Source organism: Poecilia formosa, unplaced genomic scaffold (assembly GCF_000485575.1).
Source record: "Poecilia formosa unplaced genomic scaffold, Poecilia_formosa-5.1.2 Scaffold211, whole genome shotgun sequence".
Lineage (NCBI taxonomy): Eukaryota > Metazoa > Chordata > Actinopteri > Cyprinodontiformes > Poeciliidae > Poecilia > Poecilia formosa.
The window spans coordinates 243,126-269,874 of record NW_006800150.1 but is presented as its reverse complement, the minus strand read 5'-3'; the positions used below and the strand labels follow the sequence as shown (position 1 = coordinate 269,874).

The 26,749-nt window shown below is 41.1% G+C and overlaps 1 protein-coding gene across 3 annotated transcripts in view; it reads right to left on the bottom strand.

Annotated features, from left to right (window-relative positions):
- Positions 1-26,749, bottom strand: part of add3a (adducin 3 (gamma) a) — a 108,259-nt gene that overhangs the window by 46,704 nt on the left and 34,806 nt on the right. The gene's annotated exons all lie outside the window — the stretch shown is intronic.

Genomic DNA, 26,749 nt, shown 5'->3' with positions numbered 1-26,749 from the left:
TGGGCTTAATCCTCCGCCCACTGGCCTAGAGGTACACACACACACACACACACACGCACACGCACACACACACACACACAGAGCTCTAACACACATATACAGACCAATCAGAGCTCAAGCTCACACACTAATCACCCCTCCTCCTCTGCTGCCTGCTCTCCCTCTCTCTCTCTACTACACTGGTCTTTTTCAACACTGTTTTCCCCTCTTGATCTATTCCCGCTCTGATTCGTCTCCCACATTCCACAATCGCTGCTGTCCGTCTTCGTCTCCACATCCCTCTCTCACACCCCCGCTTGGCCCCTCCGCCCCCCTCTGGGCAACTGTACTAAAGGTCAGTGTTTACGAGCCACACAACCTGCTGCAGCAGAAGCAACTGGATGCCTTTTACTGCTGCGTCTGCTACTCCAAAGCAGGTTTATCTGACTCGCCGATGAACACACATTCAGAGCCGCTTGGCTGTTCTAAACGAGATGGCACACGTTCACAGTCAAAGGTCAAAAACTTTGTGAACATCAGCTGGAAGGTCAGACATCAAATGCCTGTTCATTTTTGTTAATGTCACAAAATGCCACTTACAAATCTAAACTTATCAGCTCAACACCTGAAGTTAGGTTTAGTTTATGTTTTCGCATGGGAAAGCATATAGAGGGCCAAAGCAAACGTTATTAAAAATAAACATAGATGTTCAAAAAAAACAAAAAAAAGGTAATCAGATGTTTTTAAGTTGATTTTAAGTTGGATCAGCCTGAAACGGGCCTCAAAGTTAGCAGGTGTTTGGTATCACAACGGAAGAATAAGAGGTTTAAACAAGTTATCAGAAGCAGTTGCTAATCATCTGTAAACTATTTAACACTAACCAGGATATTGTACATGCAGCATAACTCAGATGGAGTTTCAGAAATGCAGGGAAATCAGGGCTGATTTATTGGCGCGACCCTAAAAAAAACCACTCTGGTGCCATCTCTGATTTTCTTAAGTAAAAACAACACAACCAAGTGCAGCAGAAAACTATGAAAGGCTGTGATGCAGACTTTGAATGTTCAGTAGCAGTTTGATGGCTATCTTGTGTAGCCACTGCATTATGCCTCAATGCACACCGCAGTCAACGTAAATATATGTCAACACTGACTACAGCTAATGGTAGCTCAAAGCCGAGGTGGGAAGCCAAGGTTCTCCACTTGCACTTTGTTCAGCGGAGCACAAAACTCTCAGTTCACATTTCTGGCCAAAAAGCCTTATGACATGTTAATTTATGACATAGAAGCTGCATTTCTGTCTGTGGTTTCTTCATTATGCAAGAGACCACAAGGCATTCAGCAGATAATCGGAGAGCTAAACCACGAGAGAGCAAAGTTGCTCTTTTTTAACCTTTTGAGCTTTCAACCTCAGCAATCTGAGTTAAGGTGAAGAAATACATTCCTTAGGAAATACAACTGGCAACTTGACTTTTGCTTGCTAACTGTGCTAATTGCTAACATATGATATTAGGGACAGGTAAAAATATCCTTTCTGTAACAATTTTTGTCTTAAGTTTGCAAGATCCCGTTCTACGTAGGCCATTCTCCAACTCATACACACACAGTGTGACATCGCCTCTGCTGTTTATAAAAAAATCACTGACTGCCAACATTTATAAATAAATATTTAAAATGATGCTCTAAAATTGGTATCAGTAGGTCAAATCTGCACATAAGGGTGACAAGAAATATTATCTACCATTCCAATGTTGGTGAAATACAACGAAGCTCCAAATGTGACATAAATATGTGCAAAATAATTACAAAAATTCCAACCAGCGCCTAGATTGAGGTGACAAGATATGATATTATAGACAAACTACAAACTTTTTCATAAAAATCAGATGAAGAACTTTTAGAAGTAGCTGAACTCCTCAGGTGTGGAACCGTGCAGCACAGATCGCCGCCGGCGGTGAAGAAGCTCGATGCTCAGCATGCTGGTGGGACAAACACGGCGTCTGCATTTCCTCTTGTAATAACCGACTGTAATCCAGTTCACAAGTCACATACGTGCGAGGAGCCAAACAATCAAAACCTGTCAGCAATCTGTCAGCCAAGGCCTGAATTACTGTGCTGCTGTTTGCTTGAAACAGACTCACTGACTCATTCACCTCAACAGCTCTCTGATTTGAATGTCTATCTCTGACACACACTATTTCACATTTGTGCAAAACTGCGCCAAGAAAAGTTCGGCTGTAAGTTTATGAGCCATCGGGGGCCATGTTTAGATGAATTTACATTTAGCAACTTTTACAGCTATTTTAGATTACGAAGCCAAAGACGACTTGAGAAAAGTATAAAATGGAGACATTTAGTTTGTTTTTTTTTCTCATTGAGGATAATGACTCTCACTGTAGGACATCGACATGTGACAGGAGGAAGATGGAATCGGACTGCAAGAGGACCACTCCTCACACTGTGCCTCAGTCGTTCACAGGACATAAAATGGGAGGGAAGAACTTTTATTTTTCTATTGCACACGGTCAGGTTGATTTGAACAACTTTTTATCCTTGAAAATTGAGAATTGCCTTTGATATTTACGGGATTCAGTCTGAAAGTTTATCTAAAACCTTAAACGTATGAAAAAAAAGCAAAAGAATAGAGAAAAAAATTTGTATTGAGGCAAATACTTTTCCACACCATCTGGAAATTTGTGGGAGTTTCACCTTTTTATCTTTTGAAAGGATGTGTCTATAACTGTGTTTGAGGTTTATCGTGAACCGTACTACACATGAACTCAAGTTGATAAAAACAAACTTCAGATAGTTGCCAAAGAAACCAAAAGACTCAAATATCATCAAGCAATTTTTGGACTTAAGTGCAATTAAAAACAACACAAAGCAGCACTGAAGACAGCAAATGAACAAAAATCCTGCTGAAGCCGTTAGAAAAGCATGACCCATATTCTTTGGCTCACGTTCAAAAAAGACTCACGTTGTGTGATTTATCAACTGCTCCCCTGACTAAACTGATACTTAAGCTCCAACTTTCTTGGAAACCATCATTGCTTTGACAGAATAAACCATCCAACTTATGCAAACGTCTGAGCGGGTGTCGGGTTTCATGCCAAAAGCTTTTTAGCTCGCATGCCTTCGGTAATAAGTAGCCGCAATCCATTCTGACCGCATCACCTGATAACGTAAAATGATAAAGGTTATGTTTTTTTTGCATTCGCTCCTGCAAGATATACTGTATGAACACATCAGGAGACGTCACGGCAATAAGCCCCACCGGGTGATTCACGCTGAGCCTGAAAACCTGCCAACACACAACCTAACATTGTTTTGTGACATCTCTGTCTGGACTTCTGTTATCAGTTCAAACCTGCCTCAGAGTGCACCGTTTACCATACCTCATGCTAAGTGGTGAGAATGTGTCAATGTTCATGCAAGAAGTAAATCACAAGAAGAAGAAGAAACAGAACAGAGATAGGAAAGCAGCGTTTCTGGAGGGGAGGTCTGCCTCTGACTCAGTTCAGATGAATGAACTCTGGTTTTGTTTTACTCAGTTTTGGGGAGGAAAACTTGTGACAATAACAGAATTTTGTCCTGGTTTGATTTTATATGCTTTAAGCTGGATTTTGGTTCATTACTTAATGGTATCCTAGGATAATCAGCGTGATGTCAGAGGTCTGCGTTTCTGAGTTTCTACACAGCTTGGAAATCTGGAATATTATTTCAGTGCATGAAAAAGGAAAATTACAGCATGAAATTTTTCTTCCTTTCTTTCTGTTCAACTGGTCACAAGCTCATTCTAGCTGGTGAATTAGGTTTAAACACCAAAGTCAGGGATTCCCTCAGTGTGTTGTAAGCCTGGCGGGCAACCAGAGTTTACTCGCCATCCCACCAGGCTGAGCTTTGTTCGTTTATTTTAAATAGAGTTTTTTATACACCAACAGCAGTGACAGTAGAAACCAATTAAGCTACTTTTGTAGTTGATCCTGTATCTGGCAATTGGGCTCACACGCCATTATTTCCAAGTTATGATGACTGCTATGAACATTTGTAAAAAATTTTTAACACAAAAACATGGTGGGCGGCCCTACCACTGGGCTTAGCACTTTTCTGAGTGAAGCCCTAAATGTGGGCAAGAGGAAAAACGTATTTTAATGTCATTAATTTACATGTAAATACAATTACAGGGTTTCCCCCAGTGTATCATAAGCCTGGTGGGCCACCAGGCTTTACTTGTGCCCCCACCAGACTAAGCATTGCTTGTTTCTTTTCCCAAGTCTTTTTTAAGATGTTCACATTTTTAAAGACTTTATAGTTGGTGTTCAGGTATTAATCTTCCAATCTTTCAATAGCACATAATTATCAAGAGATATTTTCAAATTTCCGGTCAACTTTAAACATTTTTTAATTCAAAAACACAACGGACCGCTGGACGAATGACTGCCCCAGCACCCCATCATCAGGCTTAGCAAGTTTTCTGGGGGAAACCTTTAATTATTACAGATATTCTTGCGTTCTGGCATAAACTGGATATTATGGGATCACTGGTTGTTAAGAAGCAGAAAGTTCTTTTCTCACTACTCCACCACCAGGATCTACTTCACACCTGTTCCTAGAGCATTTCTCCCATTGGACTCTCAGGTGTAAAGGAGCAGTTGCTTTGACTTATGTTTGTCTGGACAGGTGATTTCATCCGTCACTGGTTTTCTAGCCATGGTGGATGGGCCTTGCCAGTTAGCTAGCAACTTACTTGGTCCAGGAGACAGAAATACTAAAACCTGCTGGGCTTTTCAGTTCGTCTCTCATTTATAGTGTGTAGGAGTCGAGATGGATGGGCTGCCACTTAGAGAGGTGCTGCTTTGTGTGAAAAGACAATAAACTGGCTTCTTTTGCAGTTCAGTCAAGTCAGAGTTCTTCCCTTTTCCACACCACACCTCCCAGTGTAACATTGGTTTTCTCCTAAAGAAGACTATTTTTATAAAGACATCACACACTACGCACTGGGTACAGCTAAGTCCAAACTGTAACTTGACCCGACCCCACCTTGCTCCCATAGCTAAACTAAGACGTCAGCCACGCGTCTGCAATGAAGGACCTGGAGAGGTAATAAAACCGACACATTTACACGCCAACGTATCATCAACATGTCTTAATTCCCAATATTTGGGACCTGCTAACAACGTAAAGGAAGCAGATTTCTTCGACTGGCGTCACATGCATGCGGAGAAATCAGCAGGGCGACCGCTGGAGGGGCTACAATATCAATAAACAAGAACTATGAACCGAAGGAACACCACATGATTGCTTCACTTCTCCATCCAACTGTGACCTCTTCACAGCAAGGAACAATATTCTGCTCAGAGGAACTGCTTACGCAGCTGCTCTACAAAATTAAATTACAAGAAAATCGCAAAGGAATTAACTTTATTTGTACCCTGCAGCTTGACAGGAAGTGAAGCAGATAAAGTTTTTGTTTTTAAAATTAGATTCATAATTTTAAAGTCGAGTCATTTCTGTAGCATATTTTAGTAACAAGGCAGTTCAAAAGGCTTTACATGATAAAACTAACAAAATAAGCAATGGTAACAAATATAACCAAGGCTATATACTTTGAATGAAGTGATTTCATTTATGCCCTCATTTAAACAAGTTGTGACTGCTCACGATGGAAAATTAAGAAACAAATCTAAATGACGTCTTTATATACATATTTGATTTTGTTTTCCTACTTAATGAAAATTCTTGGATCATCTCAAACTACAGAAATGTTATTTTATTTTTACTTTGAAAACTTAAGCCTTTATTTTCTTCACGAAACGAGTTCAGCGTCGATGCGGCCCGCTGCAAATCCAGCAGGGCCAACGTGAAGACGTCGCCCCTGCGCTCACGTCCGCCTGCCTGAAAACAGCCAGCTCGTCTCTGAACATAGAGTAATTACAGCCCAGCAGGGACCAAAACAACTGTTTTTACTTCAGCTCGACTCGTGTGACATAACGCAGACATGGTCAGACTAATCTCAGCCGCAGCCGGGTTTGTTTGCTGCACGCTCTAACATTACTGCTCAACTATTATCAAGTCAAATGATTAATGAGGCCTTTGCACACCACAGCACTTTCAAAATAATACGATCCAACTGTTGGGAGTCATTCGCTCCTCGAGCTCTGCGATAAGCTGCGGACAAAAACAGAAAAGCGCGCAGCGGAGAGAGAAGGGCCGACGGCTCTTTACTGCCAAAGTACCGACAGGAGACAGCGTTACATCAAATGCCAGGCGGTAACACGAGAGCAGCGAGGGGGGCATGTGCAGTGACGCCAGAGATTTAGGAATCTATAAACACTTCGGTTCACTTTGAGGCTTCTTGGCTACGTCCAAAAACAAAAAACTTAAATTGCCTCGGCAGACCCCACAGTGAGAAATGCGACAGTTGTGGTATTTTTTATGAAAGATTACAATTTGCTTTGTGAAGGGTCGCGAGACAAAGCAAGCTTGTTTTGACTCATTTTACTTGGGATTCTCTTTTCCCACATAACAGAGAGGCCAAGCTGGCCCCTCTGCAAAATAAAGCTACATGTTGGGCCCCAGCATTGCTTGTTGCTGGTGTTCACCTCAAATGCAACGTCACGAGGGAAAAACTGGAACAAATTGATGAGGAGCACTGTGATTTGTCATCTGCAACCTGCAATCTTTGCACTTTGTTTTATTATTTTTGCTTACAAATTCAAAATTTACCTGCAATAAATGCTAACCTTTGTGTCTTTACCAAAGAATCAACAACAGCAATGATCTTTCTTTGCTGATTGCCGACAGTTTTAATCTACAGGGATAAATTAAAGTAACATTTCTCCAGGTAAAGAGACGGAAACCTTCAAGGCCGACACACTCCACCATTAATCCGGCTCTTAGCAGCCCATCTAGCTTTCCGTTTGTTCGGGAGGGATCCTAAGTAGTCACTAATCCACATCTGAGTGGCAAAGAGGTATTTAGAGAGCAGCTAATGTTTAACGCACCAGGATAGGTTCAGGTCCACGTTTGCCGACCTGGCAGAGGAAAAATGCGATCGCTGTTCGAGTAAACGCAGCGAGGATGAGGAGCACAGCGACACAAGGACCGCCAGTGTGATTACAAAGGTCCGTCTGTGCTGTAAGGTTCAGGTGCTAATAATAAACTTCTAAAGAATAAGAGGCGGTGGGTGAGTAAGGAAGCAATGCGTCTCCGGGTGTATTTTTAACGGCGATTGCATCCTCCTTTAAGTAAGATTGAATAGGGCCTGGAAGTGACAGTGGGAAGTTTCCACCCAGTACCCCACCTTGGTCAAATGAGATCTCAGGTCGGGAAAAAAGAAAGCTCAGAAGAATGTTTCCTATTATTATTTTCTTCTTCTTCTTCTTCTTCTTCTGCAAATTGCATTTAAATGCAAAGGTCGTGAACTTTCTCAAAAGGTAAGAAAAGTAAAAAAACAAACAATTTATCCCAATTAAGTTTCAAATCGACAAGATCAAGATGTATAAATAAATCCATTGGTTTAAGAGATCATTTTAAACACAAACGCATAGCTGTTTGTTTTCCTTGAGGGCGAGTAGTAATTCTGCCCAGAGGGCATCAGGGCAAACTGAGCATGGTCTTGCCTACTAATGATGCCTTCAGGTCCCTCCCAGCTCATTCAAATGGACACCCATTACTCCTGAGCACTGGCTCTCACCATGCTGCGCAGACGACTTTTACCCTCAACTGACCAATTGAACCAGCAAATACAAAGAAAATCTCGACTCAAAAATCATGAAATGACATTAAATAGAGTTTAAAACTGAAATACTGACAACTATGTCAACACACAGAATGACGATTTTTGCTTAGTTGCAGAATGGATAAATCAGTTGCAGCACATCCATGCTTGAAAGCTTGAAACTGAAAGTAAACCTGACAACATGACCTACTTTCTGATTCATTTGGCTAAAAACCATCTGACTAATTAAAAGAACTCTTTAAAAAAAATAACGGAATAAAATGAGATGGTGTCGTAAAGGAAAAAAAGTAACACACCAGTTGCAGACGGAGCAGAAAACTGTCAAGAACAAACACATTTATTTAGGGTGAAATACCACTAAGGACAATGTAAAGATGTGATTTGATGTTCCACTAAACCCTTTTCACCTCCTTACACATGTTTCTTTTTTTTTTGTTTGTTTGTTTTTTACAGCGTTACGACGGTTTAAGTGTAAAATATAAAACATTGGTGACGTTCAGGTACACATAAATAATACTGCAACTACCACAAGAATTATTTCCCAACTTTCAGACTTCATCCTTGTAAGTGACGGCAAAGTGCAGCAGCCTTGCTTCAGCAAGCTGACCAGCAGTGCACAGCATCAAATAGGGAGGTGGCGTTTATTGTGCTACTTTGTATTTCATATGCTCTACATCGCGGCTGTATATTTTACATGATCTGAAATATTGCAAAAGCCACATTTTTCCCCACTGTTGGACGACAGCATTACACTTTTCTTACAAAGCAACCAATGGAGGGCGTTGAGTTTCACAAGTCTGACGCATTTCCCTCCAGCACTTTCCCTGATATCTTATTAAAATGATCTGAAGTATTTATGATGGCTGATAATACTCTGCCTATAGTACTGGAAAAGTTGTTTTTCCAGCTGGTGTTCTTTCAGTGCTTTCTCACATGTTTATCTGCACTCACGATCACACTTGGAAGCTCAAAGCCTGATCCAAATAGTCCGCTGCACCTGCATACGGCCGTCTTCACACCAGCGACAGCCAATCAGACGACAGCTTTCACACTCCTTTTCCTAAACGCCAGGGAAACGCAGAGCAAATATTTGGAACAGAGCCGTTTGTTGCCATGAACCCAGGTTGTCATGCATTTCCTTTCATATTTTATTATTTCCTTTAATCTGATTTCTACGACAATCAAACAAATGGCTAAACGGACATCAAAGCTGAGCTCAATCAGGAAAAGAAGCAGTGATCAGAAGCACGTAAGGTGTCGGGTTGCAGTTATTTGCATGATTACAAGAGAGGAAATGTAACATGGAAGCCGCTAGAATGAAGGCGAGCTTAGAAACAAAAACGACGCTTTGAAGCTTCACATCCCACAATTCCTCTGGATCAAAGCTGTGTGACGCATTTCGCGTGAAATATTCCACAACCGGACCTCAATGAACACCTGAGGCCGTCTGGCCACGTGTGCGTAAGCACGGTAACCCAGGCAACCAAACCTTCAGCGTTGGCTTGGTTTCTTGTCTACCAATTCGCCTGAAAGGTCCTGGACAATAACATGTTGAGGCTTGTATTCCTACCAAATGGTAAAAGGTAAAGGTATGAATTTTAGCCATTTTTTTGCCTCTTTCTTAGGCAGCCAAGAAAGTTAGCAGGATAGTTAAACACACTGATTTCTGCTTTGTCTCTAATTAGAGGTACACACAACTAAACTCAGCATTTCTTCTGCTGAGCAAACCTCAAAGCACATTTCGCGATTTTATGAACTCATAAGTCCAGTATATTTTTAATCCCTCAAACAGCAGAGAGTTAAAATTAATATCACGTCTTTATTTGGGTTATCTCATCTAATTTGGAAAGGGGAAAAGAAATTTCATAGAAAAATCACACTGCGAAACCAGGGGTTAATGAAACAGAAAAACAACAAGACAAACCGATGAGACAAAAAAAAAACTTCTTGTAAAAAATATTAATCACAACAATAAAAAGAGATAACTGAATGTACACAATTACTTAAAATGATATAAAGATAAACTAAAATGCAAGAAAAACACAGATATACCCTAAACTAAGAGGAAATAAGTAGTCTTTATTAATAAAATAAAGTCAGCAAGAAACCAGGAATGAGTACTGCCTTTTGGTTCGAGATGAAGTAAATTAGATTATGTCACTTATTTTTGCTTTAATTGTTTGTGTCAACAGCACAACATTAACAAAAAAATAATAATTTATTGAGTTTCATATGCAGGAACAATCTGTTCTGACCCCTGGTTCGTCACCAACGCTTTACAGGATCCAACTACTTTGTCATGGCAATGAAACCAGTTTATTCTTTTAGGTCATTTTGAGGGCGACGTTTCAGCAGTTAGCGACTATTTTAACATAATCACAAACAAATAAGTCCAGATGAGACAAGAATAAGGCTTCAAGCACACAAACACGCACAAGCCCAAACACACAGCCGGCTGCTCAGGATAATCACCCTGTAATTACAGCTGGAAATGACAGAGTGGCAGACACAGTTGAAAAAGTCCCTGTTTGCTTCAACCACGCAAACAAAAACAGTTCCTGCCCGGGTAGCTCAGCTGCTAACTGCCGCCGTATGTCCTCAGAGCTGGACGCCCGGCGACCCGGAACCGCTCCGCGACTCGAATCAAAGCCTCCCCAAAGGATCTTGTGCGCGGACTCCTCGAGGCATCACAGCTCAGCGCGGCGTGCTCCACTTTAGAAAGACTCTTGCGGTGGCCGCATCAAATTACAAGCTTTTGTTCTGCGGTTTTTGTTTGCAATAAAAGCATAAACTCCTCCGATGCACAACCGAGTGTTTTGCTCCAGGATGGAGAGCTGCATCTCATCTTAGCGAAACTCAAATGGCTTTCCTGGTGGTCTAAAAGTAAACTCAATCATGTCTGTGGGATTTTTTTTTTTTTTTTTGAAAAACTTCCAACTTAAAAAAAAAAATAAAATAAAAAATAAACTTGATCCCAGATACGACGGCAAAAATGTTTGTTTGACCGGAAGACAAACTGCTCTAAACAAGGGTGCGCGAGTAAAGCTTCAATTTGAAATTCCTCTGTTTGTCATTTCATTCATACATAATCAACCTTTCACGTCAATTGGAGCCGTGTAATCAAGACTGATTCATTGCAAACCAAAACCACGCTTTTGCAATTAAAACCCATCCGTGTAACCTATTTTGGATTTAGCAGAGTATCAGGAGGGATATTGTTTCTGAAAAAAAAAAAAAAATATGTATTCCTAACTGCTACTGTACTGCAAACACCTGGCCAGCAAGAATGTCTTGATGCTGAAGAAAGTTCAGTCCATCGCAGCTGAGAATCTGTAGCCGGTCTTCAAAAATTGGCAGAACCTCTTCATCTAATCTGACTGAGCTTGAGATGGTTTGCAAACAGTAAAGGTGAACAAATGAAGTGTCTCGATGTGTAAAGCTGGTTGAGACGCATCTCAATTGACTTGCAGCTGGAACTGCAGTACAGTGGACCTGGACCTATTCACAGTTCATTATTCCTTATTAGTATTATTTTTCAGTGAAACGCTGCTCTACACTATTCACGGAAAAAAGTTTACTGATGTTTTAGAATGTGTCCTTGCGTTATTATTGATCCATTGCCATTACAATACTTAATAAAAATGGTCTCAAAACAATATTATCGTTTATCGCAATAACTTCTGGAACAATTTATCATCTAGCAAAATTTGTTATGGTGACAGGCCTACCAGGGTCCACTGTAACGGGTGGTACTGAAAAGTATTCAAGTATTCTGATCCATTTCATTTTGTTATTGTTCACAAAGCACTATTATGTGAAACTAATAAGTCAGAAGCTCATAATCAAACTGCAATAAGCAGCTATTATCCATCGTTTCATGACTGCTCTGGGGCGGTGATGCTGAATGAGTCTTTAGATAAAGAAATCTGTTTCCAGGCAAAGTCGCTGCCACGCGACATCACTAACAGGCAAAGAGGTCAAGCCCTGGCAGGAGCCGATACCAGAGCCAACTGGGTTTGACGGAACAAATAGACGATGAAAGGAGCAAAGAGCGAGTTTGTTCCAAGTCATTATTGCACTTAAAGTGTCACCCAAGTAAATGTTTGATCGTTCCTCCGTTCTGTAGAGGACCACATCGCAGAGGTGCAATTTATATACGGTTTATGGTGCTTATCTGGTGGTTCCTGCAAGCAGATGTCTTACTGATTTCTCTCACACACGCACACACACGCACACACACGCACACACACCTTTTATGGACTCCGTATTTAACACTCTCCCAACGCTCACCAGCTGTTCTCACAATTGATCAGTTTTTGCAATTGGTTTCTTCACAATTAAATAAACTATTATCACCATGTCATGATTTTATACGAGAGAACAAAAACTCTACCAGTACTTTTTTGTCATTTAGTTGAAAACTTACACTGACCGCAGTTAAATGATAAACCAACATAATTAACCCTTCCAGACCGAACTGATCGGCGACGACACAGACAAAGTTGCAGTACCGTAATTCCGCCACACTTTGCGCGATCTGAAAATATCCAACAGTTTCGGAAAGGGGAGACGTTGCATTTTCCAGCCAATATCAGGTTATTATGACAATTTCTCTCCCGCTGTAGCAGGGAGTGAAATTAATCTGAGGGCTCTCTTTTATTAGATGGTAAATTACAAAAACAACTCGCTATATATTGAAAGTTCCAGTTGTTATGGATAAATGTACTCACAGGACACTTAAAGAACTTTGTACAATTAAAATGAGCAAAAAATGTCCAGGAGGAGATTTGAACTCAAAGGGTTAAAAGTAGTAGATGAAGACCAGAGACAGCGACGAAGGTTTACTACTGAAAATTCAAACTGTTTGTCGTCGATGGCCTTTGATTTGATCATTTTGCCTCCAAATTAGAGGAAATAGCCAAACTTTTATGGCATTCCCAACTTTTTCACTAGCTGTCAGTTTGCTCAACTCCACCAATTTTTCAAAAATGGTTCTTTGCTCCTGTCGTAGTCCAAAGAAAACTCATCCAGTCAACAAACCCTCTAAGCAGGCAGCACTGTGAGGAGCATGCTCTTTGATTTCTCCAGTGCATTTAGAAAAGTTCAGCATGATTTGCTTTGTCAGAAACTCCAGGAGACACAGGTGGAAGCCTCAACAATCACCTGGACCTAGTCTGACAAACAGACCAGGGTTTGAGTGACCAAAGGCCTGTGTAGTCAGAAGCACAGGAGCACCACAGGGCGCCGTGCTCTCACCATTCCTTTTCACTCTGTACACTTCAGACTTCCACCACAACTCAGATTGTCGTCATCTGCAGAAATACAGTCACAACATTTGGTAATAAGATCCCAGGAGATAATGTAGAAGCAACAAAGATATTTTAATAACATTAATATACATCAAAGTATATGAAAAACAGTGAAGTTCAACAGTTCATGTGGAGCTTATGAGCTTATTGTCTCTTTTCTTACCAAATACATTATGAGCTCCAGTTCAGCTTTGCCAAGATGAAGAAATCAAATTATGAAACAATTATAAATCAGTCCTGATTCCTAATGGAGGTGGGAAAGCTACACGACTCGTCTGTGGTCGGAAACAAAGAGACAAAACAGTGAAGGGTGTCACCCATGGAGATGTTTAAGTGTGTGTGTGTGTGTGAGCCATGTGTCTTGGGACTATCCATTACACAATCCGGGGAAACAGACGGATATGGTATGTCAGAGTTTGTGTCTGGATGAGATCATTATGCATGAAACAGAACTACAGTCCCATTTCTGCACACATATGAAGGCACAAACAACCGGACGCTCACAAGTTTCCATGGAAACTCCAAACAAACAGTGCGCTCGAGCAGCGACCCCGCCCCGTCAGAAAAGACAGAAGAATCGAGACGGAGAAGCAGAACCAGGAATAAAACGTAGAAAGTGAGAGCGCAGATGAAAGTAGTAGTGAAACCAGATGGGATTGTGTTGCTGCTGAATGAGCTTCAGCTTACTCATCCTACAGTTTTTTCAGTGAGACACTTGGGAGGGAAAAAACCCCCCACCAAAAAAACAACAAACCTTTTAAATCTTACATCCATCCTTATATTTTGTAACTTCAAAACTTTCCGTGAAAGCTTTTGTTTAGCCAAGTGGAAAGTCTTCATTTCACAAGAAGGGCAAGAAATTATGAAACTTCCTCATCCCACCAGTGTCGCTCTGATGTTATTCCACCTCGCAGGTCGAAGACGGAGCACACACACACACACACACACGCACACGCACACACACACACGAACTGCCCTCCCAACAGACAGCTTCATTCAATTTCGCAGTCCAGGAACAGACAAGGGAGCACTTTAACAATGGAGGCACAGCTTTGCATCAAAGTCAAGGCCGCTCATGGAGGGTTAGCGACTTCTCGGTTCAGTCAAGGTTAAAGACGCCCACATCCGCAGATTAAAATAAAGGCACCGATGTTTAGATGTGGTGATGGATGAAAAGGAACCTTTGCCCACTTGGACTTTGGCCATTTTGTCAACCTCAAATGTGCCTTTGCTGTTGCCAGAGAAACGTGAGAGAAACGAGTCGGTGTGAAGCAGCACGAATTTACTAGAACTAAGATGGCAGATTATTTACAATAAAAATGTTAGAACAAAACTATGTTTTAGACACTCTGTAGAGATTTTTTTTTTTTTAGATTATTTCTGGTCCATTAATCAATTGTCCGTGAGAAATATAGAAAAGGTTAGTCTTTTTCAGCCATTTTTAACCAAAACAAAGGTCTTTAAAGACATGTTTAGCTCTGAGTTAAGGTAGATTGTGACAATAATATCTAAAATATTTCTCCCCCCAAAATCTGATATGTTTTCTGTCTTTTATTTTAAACTTGGTCATCAGCTGTGTGTTTTCACTAGAGGGCACGAAACTTTTACAGCTACAATTTCTGCACACTTGGGTCCCCCCTCTCTTTTTTAAAATATACAAAAAAATAAATAAAACGAAAAGCAGATGTACTTCCACCTCACCAATTCTAGGTCATATTTCTACCCCAGTAATCCGTCTTTAGTCGTGTTATTCGTTCGTGAATTAGAGAAAAGCCCTGGAAAATGTCCTTGTCATCAAAATGTGTCTTTTATTTTACAGAGAATTTTCATTTCCATAACCATTTCTTGTTTGTGTATTAACTTTAACTTTGCTGGAAAAACAAAAAAGCAGCCACACAGCATAATGCTCCCACCATCATGCTTGATGATGTGCCACTTTCTTCTTCTTTTAAAATAATTTCAGTGCAACCTTAAGAGGGGGAGCTGAGTTCAGATTTATTATTTTACAGCGTTTGCAGACTGAAACTGGAATGAAAATCAGTTTTTTTTCAGTCGAAATTTGTAGCATTCACCAATTTCTATTAAATTTAAATGTTTCTTTAATGTTTCCAGAAAGGTTAGGTGATTCATTTGTGTATTTGAATGTAAATGCAGTAAAAAAACAAAAGCAAAATAAAAACAGTGGCATTAATTGTGAGTGGTTGTGTTTGATTATTAGAGTCATAAACAAAAATACCCCTTAGCATGTGTTTGCTGCTCCTCATCAATGTAATTTACAGATATTCTAAGTCCTAACAGTGACTTGCATCGGTCTATGTTATGAAAAGTCGGCTCACTAACTCCTTGTAGATCAGATTTTTAAGCAAATCCACATGCAGTGTTTTTATCAGTCGCTGTCACATGCTGTGACCTCTGCCCATCACATCTCAGTGATCCATAACAAGCTGTCTGTAGGAGGGGGGGAAGAAAAGAGCCTGTGGAGGGGAGAGTTTGTCTGATCCAGTTAGTCCCTCCGTGTTTCCGGGCCTGTCAGACTCGAGCCTCTGGGGTTCCAACACAAATTCATACAAAGCAGCCATCACAGAAAAGGAAGTGTCAGGAAAGGATGCCGATGGGACTCAAAAGGTCAGGAATCTTGGAGAGCTGGCCTTGGGGGAAAGGGAGCTGTTCTTCATCTTCTCACCAGCTGCTACACTGTTCTCTTGTTTGAAGCTAAAGGCTGAAGTAGCTACAGTTGATGGAATAACTCAGAAATGTCGAACCGAGTGAACTCAAACATGAACAATCTTTAAGGTCACAGCTTAATCTTTTGCCTGAAATAACGTAAAAATGAAAGAACTGAGGACAAGTTTCAAGTTTATTCACTCATTGTTTTCACGTTTACTCTGAGAAGGCCACACGTTAAACATCTGTGGCTCTTAAGCTTCCAGTTTGGGTAATTATTGCTGTCGCATCGTCTTTTTTGTTGTTTTTGTTTTTATCTGTGCCTCCTTGTCGCTGTGATTTTCAGGCTCCCCACATGTGTAGCCTGCAGCGCTTCAGTGCGTCTCCCCTCCTTCCTCTTACAGTCACACAGTCTTGTGTTTATGTGAGCCAGAAAGACCACTTCCTGTCGGGATGTGTGGTCCAGCAGGGGAGCAACGGATCGTGACCAGAAGTCACAAGTTTCTGCTGGAATCGTCCATTTCAGGGTTTGTATGCGAGGTAATGCGAGTCCACTGGCGCTGTGTGATGCATTAAAGTGTCCATGGCCCGATTGGTCAGAGAAATGATTAATACCGCACATTCAATAAATTCAGTGTTTGTATTTGTAGCTTAGCCTTTAGAGGTCAAAACAAATTCCCAACATCAGGCCTCCAAAACTCTTCATCCACCTCTTCAGCCTCATTTCTACTCCCCGATATTTCCCTGCCTTCAGCTCGCTAAAAGAAACATTGTTCACAATTTCCAATGGTGAAAACAAGAATTAACTCGTAAAGTAAGGAAAATTGCAACCTCCCTACAATCACATGATGCCTCAAGCGTTTTCATATGATGTTTTTATAGTTTTACCATTTTGTTTCTAGGGCACAGAAAGCAGAGCGGCCGGACAACAAGGCGTCAGACGCAGTAGGTTCAAAACAATAAAAATATGTTAAATTTAATCATGAACACAATATATGCATAATTGACCTGAGTGAAGTTGGCCTCCCAACCGTCTTCAAATCAGACAAAAATGGTGTCAAAGGTTTGTGAAGCAACATTTTTTGTTTGTGCTGCTTTGGCTTTGAAGATGTTAATGAAAGTTTAAAGGTCAAAAGGTCAACCAGTCCCCCCCAAATCTCCCCCACTCTTTTACAAAATCAAAAGGACCTTTAAAATTTCGTTACTATCTTTGCAGCCAAAGCAACACAAATAAATGGCTGGTTGACCTTTTATGACCTCTGGAAACATTTCTTAATATCTTCAAAATGCACAAACGGAAACTTTTGCTGCACAAACGTTTATGCTTCACTGAGGTCTCCAACATTTATTTGTGATAAACTGGGAAAAAAAAAGAAAAAAAAAAAAAGAAAACGGCTTATACCGGTTTATTTTCAGCGATATTTTTCGCCTTAGCTTTTGTCCTGAAAGGCCAGACCTAGCTGTCTGTCAACTGCCTCGAGACGCAGAACGCTACGAAAACGTCGGCGCACGACTCAAACTTTTGCCTGGCAGAAGTCCTGCTAGAAAACAAAACTACACACATGGGAATATACAAGATTAGCCCTGTCAAAACACATTTAAAGACCTGCGATTAACGTATTTACGACCAACATACATTTTTGAAATGAATCCAAGACATTTTAAGGCTCTAATTTCAGATGCATGAATTTAGGACTTTTTAATGATGCGTAAGTAGTATTACCATTTTTCCAAGGTACGGTGAATGACCTCAGAGTTTATCTAAACTATGAATGAAAGTGAATTCAAACAAGTAGATCAATCTGTTTCCCTTAAAAACTATTCCCAGTGACATTCCCATAAATACAACAATCTGTACAAACTACAATCTGTCTTTATCAGGAAGAGCTTGAGGGATGTCAACGGAAAAGCCGTGTTTTTCTTTCGGACTCTTATTGTTCCTGACACACCGTGTGGTACATGACTCACAGTGAAGACCAAAACCAAGTGATGCAACCAGGAAGGAAAACTTTGAATTGAGGATGAACCTTGCAACATCCGCCACAGCTGTGTTCGGAACGGAGCTTCCCGTCATTTCCCAACAAAATACAAAGAAATGTGTTGCTTTCAAAGGAACTGGCTCTATGAAGGACACTTAGAAAACCGCATTGTTGGTTAAAAAACAAAGCAAAACAAAACGTGGTAACACTTTATTTGAAGGGGTGCTCATAAGACTGACACGACACTGTCATAAACATGAAGGAGTCTTTATGAATTAAGTACAGTCCAATGTTTCAGGAGGCTTTCAATGGCAGAGACGGTCATTTCCAGCTGTGAACCGCATCAGTGGCCCTCTCCAGACTTGTTGCTGTGCATTTCTTTCAGCTGGCTGAAAGAAGGCTCCTACACCTTTCCTTCATTTATGTCAGTTCAGTCGTTTGGAAATATTTCCAGTCATGGAAAACATGCAGACTCACGGCATTCAAACACTAGCAGCAACACCCATCATTCTTATTAAAGAAGAATTAAGCAGCCGACTGCAGGCTAGTTACCCCGGCAGCCAGCCTGACTCACTAACTTGCTGCATAACATTCTGCACAATCAGCATGTTTAGCCTGTTCAGAATTGAACAAACTACTTCTAAATTTAGCAAATATTTATCAGGCTGACACAGGAAAATTCAAATGGCAATAAATAAATGGCGTGAGTATCAAAAACAAATACAGCGTAACCACACTATTTCACCGAATGCAAAAATCTCCAGCTTCAGAAAAAGAAGTTCAGCTCATTCTTAAAATCAGTTCTTTTTCTAAAGTCTTACTTCTTGGCCTCTGTGCGTCTCAAGATATCACTGAGTTCAAAGCTTAGCTGTGGCAGCAGCTGGAGGTTCGCCAGCCCGTTTGTGCTTACGCGCCGCATTCGGGCAGCTTTTCTGCCTTGGCATCTCGACACGAGAATCTGTACGTTCCACATGGTGGATTCACAGGATGCCTGCCTGGCCACGGCATGTGTCACTGTCAGTTTAAAGTCAGAAAGCATACCATTACAGCTGAAGACGGCTCTAATAACGCCGCAGCTAATGGGGAGGGGAGCCTTAAAAAGGCAGAACAAGAGCCACAAAGCAGCAGGAAAGACAGGATTACACAACCGATGGCAGATCATAAAGAATGAAGGATTATCTCTAAAGCCTTCAGACTTAGATGTCTGATCGTTTTCCTGCGATGATGAGGATTACTTAGATGTTAATTTGGAGAAAAAAACATTGCCAGCTAATGGCTACCTGGAATTAAAGTATGTCACTGTGAATCAGCATGAACAAACTTAGATTTCTTGCCCTGAAATGTTACCTCAACCTCCCCCTCAGTGCTACTCCACATCATCTTCACAGACAAAAGAGCGACCTTATCCACATAAGCTTATAAATGCAGGAGATTTAAAGCAAATTGGGGAAAAATCCTCATTTTACAATAGCGAGACAAAACTTACTTCTGTTTTTTTTTTTACAGGGGAAATGATTTGTGTTCATTTTTTTTTAATTGTTGAAATATTCATTCCAATTTAGTTCATTTCAGGACACGAAATACATTCGCAACAGATCTATCACTGTCAACAACAGTACTTATGGCTCCAGAGACAAATCCTTCGATAAGCTACCTCCACCTTTTCGCAAGTACACCTTTCAAGGCGGTCACATTTGAGTAACTGAAGCAACCACTGTGAGAGAGAGCAATATCTTGGTCTCCAAACCCGCCATCGTGTTAACTGGGAGGGTGAGATGGACGATATGGCAAAGACCTTAAACAACCAGGTGCTGATGTAAATCGTTAAATTGGAATTTCACCGTCTGATTTATTTGAAAGCCCACTGCTGTCTTGGAAACGACTTTTGATCAGAGTATCGGACTTCACTGTAATTATCCACCAATTAGTCACACAGGCTGAAAGTGGCTAGGATCACCTCCAGGCTACACGCTGCGGAGTAAGACTGAAACAAACAAACAAAACAAAATAGATCAAGCACAGGAAAGCAGGCTGGTATGTGAGCCTTTCGTCTCCTGGAGTGGAACGGATCGTGTAGATGTATTTTACTAGCTTTGCACAGCGATACCACAGCTATGCACCGTGACATTCCCCCAAATCCTTTCATTCCCACTCTCTGAGTTAATGTTCCTTCGTCTGACAGCAAGACATTGACTCCTTTACCTCCTCCTGCCACGTCCTCTAGTTCTCCTCACGGATTATCTTTGTTTACGAAATGTACAGATGGAGGGGAGGTTGGCATCAGCCACTGGCCTGTTGGAGTATCATCGCTGCGAAGAAGAATAGGTTGGGAGGTTTGCTGATTTACTGGCTGTCTGCTGGAACGAGCAGGCTTGTCACTTCAGCGTTACGGAATGGCTGTAATCGTATTGATCATCATTTATCGTGATAAGACCTTTGATGTATCGTCACAACTGATGTTTGAAACCCCCCAAACGTCCATATTGTCAGGATAATTAGCTTTACCATTTTCTCCACTGTTTGTTCAATGAAAGTATCAATAAATGTGAAAACATTTGAAAATATGATTAAATGAAGTTGGTGTGTGCAGTTTAGTGACAAAAAACAAATTTCTTTATGAGACTGGTGACCTGAAGAAGCATGTTACAAATGGGAATGTTTTTCCAGAGCAGTATTTTGGTGCGTTCACACCAAATGGGTTTCGCGCGTCTGGTTTACATTCACAGTCTATGTATTTGGAGGCGCTTCGAGGGCCCGTAACGGCGCATTTTGAGCATCTAGCACGGCGCAATTTGAAGGGTTTGACGCATCAAGCGCGTCCGACAAACAGGCTGGCAACGGAAAACGTCAAAAGCAATTTTAACCCTTTTCGCCTAAGTTTCAAATGTCTGCCTATATAAGTCTTCCTTATTTTAATTGTAAGTAGTTCTTTAAATGTCCTGTGAGATGATATACTTACCCATGTATCCATAACAACTGGAACTTTCAATATCCAGAAAGTTATTTTCACAATTTACAGTCTATTAAACGAGTGCCCCCCGGATTAATTACACTCTCTGCAGCTGCAGCTGTGAAATTACCGTAATAACCCGATATTGGCTGGAAAGTGCATTGTCTCCCCTTTCAGAAATAGTTGGAATTTTTCAGATAGCGCTACGTGTGGCGGAATTACGGTACTGCAACTTTGCATGCGTCACTGGCGACATGTTCCGGTTTAGAATGGTTAACGCATCTAACGTGACTCCACATGGACTTTTAATGTAAACCAGATGTGCTTGACACTCAAAACGCTTTTGGTGTGAATGCACCATCAAGCATCTGCATTCAAAGTACACACGCGTCGAACTTGAAGCGTCGGACGCGTTTTTAACACGCGTAACGCGTTTGGTGTGAACGCACCATTTGTGTTTGTGGGGCTATGATTGCTGTGACACACAGTAACAGCCATATATTAACCTAAAAAAAAAAAGTAAGAAATAATTCTTCATGTCAGTTTTATCGTTTTCACAGCAGTACCACAAAACATCATGATAAACCTATACGTCCATATCGCCCACCCCTACTTCGGCTCTTAGATCACAGCAGAATCCAGTTGTGGGTCGTCGGGTTTCGCGTTCTGCCCCGGTGAGGCTTTCAAGTCCCCCTCTCTGTTTAACCAATCACAAATCCTTCCCTCCTTCACAGCAGGCCCGTCTCAAATCCGCTGTTTAAAAATGAGCGCAGAGGGATATTTCCACGTTTATAAGGAAAGAGCTGCAGATTTATGGCCAGTAAGTGGATAGAGTCGAACAACATAAAGCACTCGGAGGAAATAACTCGTCACAGAAAATGAGACAACATGTGAATCTTATTAACAACCCACGTCGCTTATGGCTTTACCAGAACGCAATGGCAGAAATGACCCATCCAAGATTTCCAGGGAAAAAAAAAAAAGGATCTGATGATCCAATCTGGTCTTTAAAAGCATAACTGGAATGTTAAAAAAGGACTAAATTTGTGCTTAAATCTAGTGATTGATTGTTTAAGTCTGACATTCTCCAGCTGTGTTTTTTTTTACTTTTTTGCCTGTCCTGATCTGGTCTCCCTTGGCCTTCTATCCGTCTTTGTCCCCACGCTCTGTTATTTTCCCTGCAGTCCGTGTGAACCCATCCGTTTCTAATCCCCATCCTGTACGGGTGAATGAAAACCTCAACGTTCATTTGTCCGATTCTTTGTTTGTGGTCCAGTAGAGGGTGTCTCCCTCTCCTCCCCCAACCCGGACCTGCACGCCCCATCCAGAACCCCACCTTCCATCATCGTTTCAGCTTCGTCCTGTCACTCTCCTCCCGCCCGTCCACTAATCCATCTTTCACCTCCTCGGTCCTCCTCAGGACTCGCACTTTCTTGCTGAGCGAAGGACAGAGCGGTCTCCTGGCAGCTGTCCACCCTCCCGCGTGGGAGGAAAAATAAACAAAGTGTCCACATGTTCCTGAGGAATTTTAATGACTTCCATATCTCTGGCTTCATTACCTGCCAAAACCCCAGGCAGCACGAGTGAAACGGCGGACTCTCAATGAGGCGGCGCAGCGGCACTCGTGACAACCTTTGTGAGCCCGAGCCAAGATGTCTCCCTCAAGGCTCTGAGCGGCTTTCTAAGAGTGTTTTCACACCCGATAGTCCGGTAGACTCGGTTCGATTAGGGATCAAAGTGGCAACATTTGTTACATTTTCAGCTCCCGAGGTTCGCTTTCACACCGCACCGTGTCAAATGACCCAAACCATTTGAAAAACCCATCTCCCCTAATTGCCTGTGGAGGAACTGCACCAAGAACTACAGAGGGAAACTTAGAAAGACCTGACCACAACTTCCTCCTTCACAAAATGTAAACAAAACTGAAGTAGAATCAGATTTTAGGATTTCTCTTGTCGGTAAAAGACGACGCAGCATTTCTCCATCTAGCGATAGACTTGTGCGTTTATTTGGTTGCATTTACCCAGAATGCTCTCCGCTATAGTCCGCTTCTTGCTTTTGGAACGGTCACTGGTCTGTTCGCATTCACATACACTTTTGAACCTCACAATAGTTCACTTCAACCGAGACCTTGGGTTGTAGGCGGTCCAGAGTTCGCTTCAAGCTAAGTGGAATGTAAAAAATATTTTTTTTTCATTTAGATCTGTGAAGTCGTCACACGGAAGTGATGAAGTGACAGCAGACTGAGCTGACAACTCTTCCCAAGCTCCAGTATAAGCTGTTATAATGCACATAGTCACTAGAATGCTTAAAATGAAGAGGCACAGGGAGGCAAGATAAGAAGATATTTAAAAATATAACCAAGATGTGGGGATATGTCTGTGATTTACTTTAGAGACTGTCAGCAGACTGCAGTAAGACCAACCTGAGAACAGCCAGGTTGTTTTATCCTTCAGAGAGTTCCATCTCCATCTGTAATGGAACATGCAGGAAATACTGGCAGCCATTTCCAAGTTGTTTCTGGAATACTAATTCCTAGCAATGCTGCACTAACCAGGTTAGTCACCAATACAAGACGCTAAAGAGCCGTTTTGCTGAAACTTCTCTCTCACACAGCAGCTGCTACATCTAAACAAAAAAAGTATTGTCTTCTAAATATAAAACTGTTTTAATTATGTTTTCCTTCATTGCCAATCAAACTTGCAGGTCAAAGTTGAGCAAAAACAGTAGATCAGAGTTCAGAACTAAAAGTCAGATTGGGTCTTTCGAAATATTATCACTTATTTAAAGCTTTGAAAGTGAATTAAGAACTACATTTTCAACATAGACTGTAAGGATCCAGTAATTTGCCATAAAATATGTCCCACGGTACATATCTACCTGTATTTGACTTGGTTACAAGTAACAATCTATATGAAAGACTCACACTCTATAAACTCTGGTGTCCAGCAGATGCTAGTAATAAAATCCCAACCGAGAGTGTATTTTAATAAGGTCGTGACCTGCAGGCCGCCAGGCCCCACCAGGGAGACCTGACCTGGGGAAGACGCAGGAGGTTGATGGAGGTTTCTGTCAGGACCTCATGCGAGGTCATAAATCAGGGGGAATTACTCCTGTCAGACTAAATACAGACACATATATGAAAGAGAGCGCCAAACAACTTACCCGACAACATATAAATCACTCCATAATGTATGTGTACACCTGTCTATATACACCTGCTTGATTATAAGAACTATTCATCTAGCAGTAAGCTTGTGCCGCTTCCATGTATTTTACTCTTTGCCTGGCAGCTCATTGCAATCATTAGCAGCACATAACAAAAATCAGGCGCTGTGTTTTATTGCAGGCGTGTCAGTGGTTGGGAGCACCCAGCCCACTGGCGGGACCAATGTTTAGATTTAAGATCTCCTCTGTAATGTTTTATTTTCCCCCCTCAACCCAGCACCAGCTGCAGAGGAAATGACAATGGAAGAGGGGGGGGGGGAAAGACATTCATAACATCTCCTCCCACTAAAAATGCAACTCCCTCTCGCTCGTTTCTTCCCCTTATCTATGAAAAATTTATATTTTTTTTCCATGTGCAACGTCTCCACACACCCACTCACCTCCCAACCCCCAAAAACGTCTAAATCTGCACTTCTCTTTGGTTCGTCTGAACGTCGTAACCCTTGACCCGTGAAATTTATACGTTGTTCTCTTTTCTGACACACTCGTGCGGGTTTGGTTTCATCCGTCTTCCCTCTCTGGACCCAATTTTCTCTTCTGCTAGAAGAATCGCGGATGTGGCCTCTTCAAAGGGGCTCGGAGTGATTTGTGGAGATTTGGTGTGTGGGGATCTCTTTAAATTTGTTAAAAAAAATTTTAAAAATTGATTTTATGCCTGAAAAGCAATCAAAAGCTCTAGTTGTACTATAGCAGGCAAAAATAATCAAATGTTGGGACAGTATTGATGCTAATTAGCAGCCAATTAGCAACTAAAACCCAGATCAGAAAGTACATGGATGTACATTTGTTGATGTCGCACGTCATCACGTCTTGTGGTTGTGGGAAAGATGGAGAGATTAGAGGTTGGACTGAGATTTGGCAACAGTCCCATTGTCAACTTCATTCTTGGATCAGATGTTTGGCTGGTGGGTCTATAATCCGATCTGGACTTATTGGTCCTGTGTTGCTGCAGGTAATATTTTGGCTGATTTTATGGTGGAAGTTTAGACTTGGAGCTGAAACAATGCACATTTCCACATTAAAGTACAAGGTAAATTCCTTATAAACAGATGTTTTATGTATAAATACAATGGGTAAAATGAGTATTGAACACAATATTTCCCTGTGTCCACAACAATCCAGTAATCCACACAGTTATAAATCAAAGAAAACTTATTCACTAATTTAAAAAAAAAAAAGTTAAATTATATGAAAATTTGGGCTGATTTTTATATCTATTATTGCTGTTCGTGTCAATAACTGATATTTACCAATGTGATACATGTCAAATCAAGTCAAGATTTTTTCAGAGCGTTTTAATGCCACCTTGAATTAAAGCTAAGACAGGATGAAAACAATTATAAATGTTGGGATTGGTTGGGAGATTTTGCTGTATTTACAATCAACCATAGCATGAATTGGGAAACTTCTGGGGTTTGTTTTGTGGCTCTTGGTAGTGGCTTAGTGTTTCTCTCTGCTCTGCCCTTTTCACACAGAATGCACCTCGCCTAGCATGGGTTGGTAACAGAAGTGAGTCAGGGGTGAAAACTAACAACGTCCAGCCAACTGGCAATAAAGTTGCACTTGCCGAAAAGCTAGCTAGCTAGCTAGCTAGCAAGAGAAGCAGCTAGTTACGGATAGCCTTAACCGCGTCGAGTCACAGAACGCAGTGAAGATGTCTGTGCGCGACTTCAACTTATGTCTGACAGAAAACTACGTAAACCAGAATATAGAAGCTGAAATAGTCCTTCCACGACAATCTTATGCTACATCTCTATCAGTGCAGCACACAAACAAATATCACTTGGCCAACCCCTCTCCTTCCAAACGCATACACAAAACCTTCACATATCCCCCCCAAGTACTCCTGTTTCTCCTCACAATGCAACATTTAATTTAGGTTTCATTTTGAGAATGAACATTCTGAACCAACCTTTCCTGAATGACGTGAGCTGGAATAAAAAAAGAGACAAAACTAATAAAATGTGAACCATGAGCTCATATTTCTTCTATTTTTCTACCAGCTGTTTTGCTCTCATGGAATGTTAAAATAAATAAATAAATAAATAAATAAATAAATAAATAAATAAATAAATAAAATAAAACAGCAGTGGTGGAAATTTTCTCCTCTTAAGTAACTAGGTTTGGTTTAAGCCAAACGTCAACCGCAGATGGTTCAGCGATGAGCTCTTCTTCACCACTGATGTAATTCCCCCGATGGAACAGGGACGTCAAACCAAAGTATCTACGCACTGAGGTCTACTTATTTATCTCTTCTGGACAGTTTAAACCCCAGCTCTGACTTCGTAAATGACTTCCAGGCTTTAGTTAAGTAGAAAAGGAGATACTATAAAGAAAACTCTATAAATCAGACTTAACATCTGACAAGAGACAAAAGCTCTTATGCTGATTGATGAAGATACTGGTTTGGGGGAAAAAAATTGTGGCTGATCCCAGGAATACAACCGTAATGTGTAATTTGTCGCGGTAGTGCCTTGCAAAAGTATTCATAGTGCTTCAAGGTTTTCACGTTTATCTACATTACAGCCACAATGTCTGACCCAAGTAAGATTTTATGTGAAAGACCAACACAAAAGCAGTCCATCCAGTTGAATTGGGGAGATAACGTGATTTTTTAATAAGAAAATCTGAATAATGTGTTAAATGCACATACAGCCTGGTAAAACCAAGCTCTTTGTTCTACACTTTGCTTTGCATAGAGGGTCTGGACTGTCTGCTGATGAGAAACAATTGCTTGCTTGAGATGTGCAGATTTTAAACTTCACCCAATCGCTAATGTTTGCTAGTGATAATGCGCCAGATTGACGCTATGAAACTTACCGGAAATTGCATGCGCTATAAACAACCGCGACTGTGAATTTTAATTTAATATTTGGAACCATACTACATGGTTCACAACT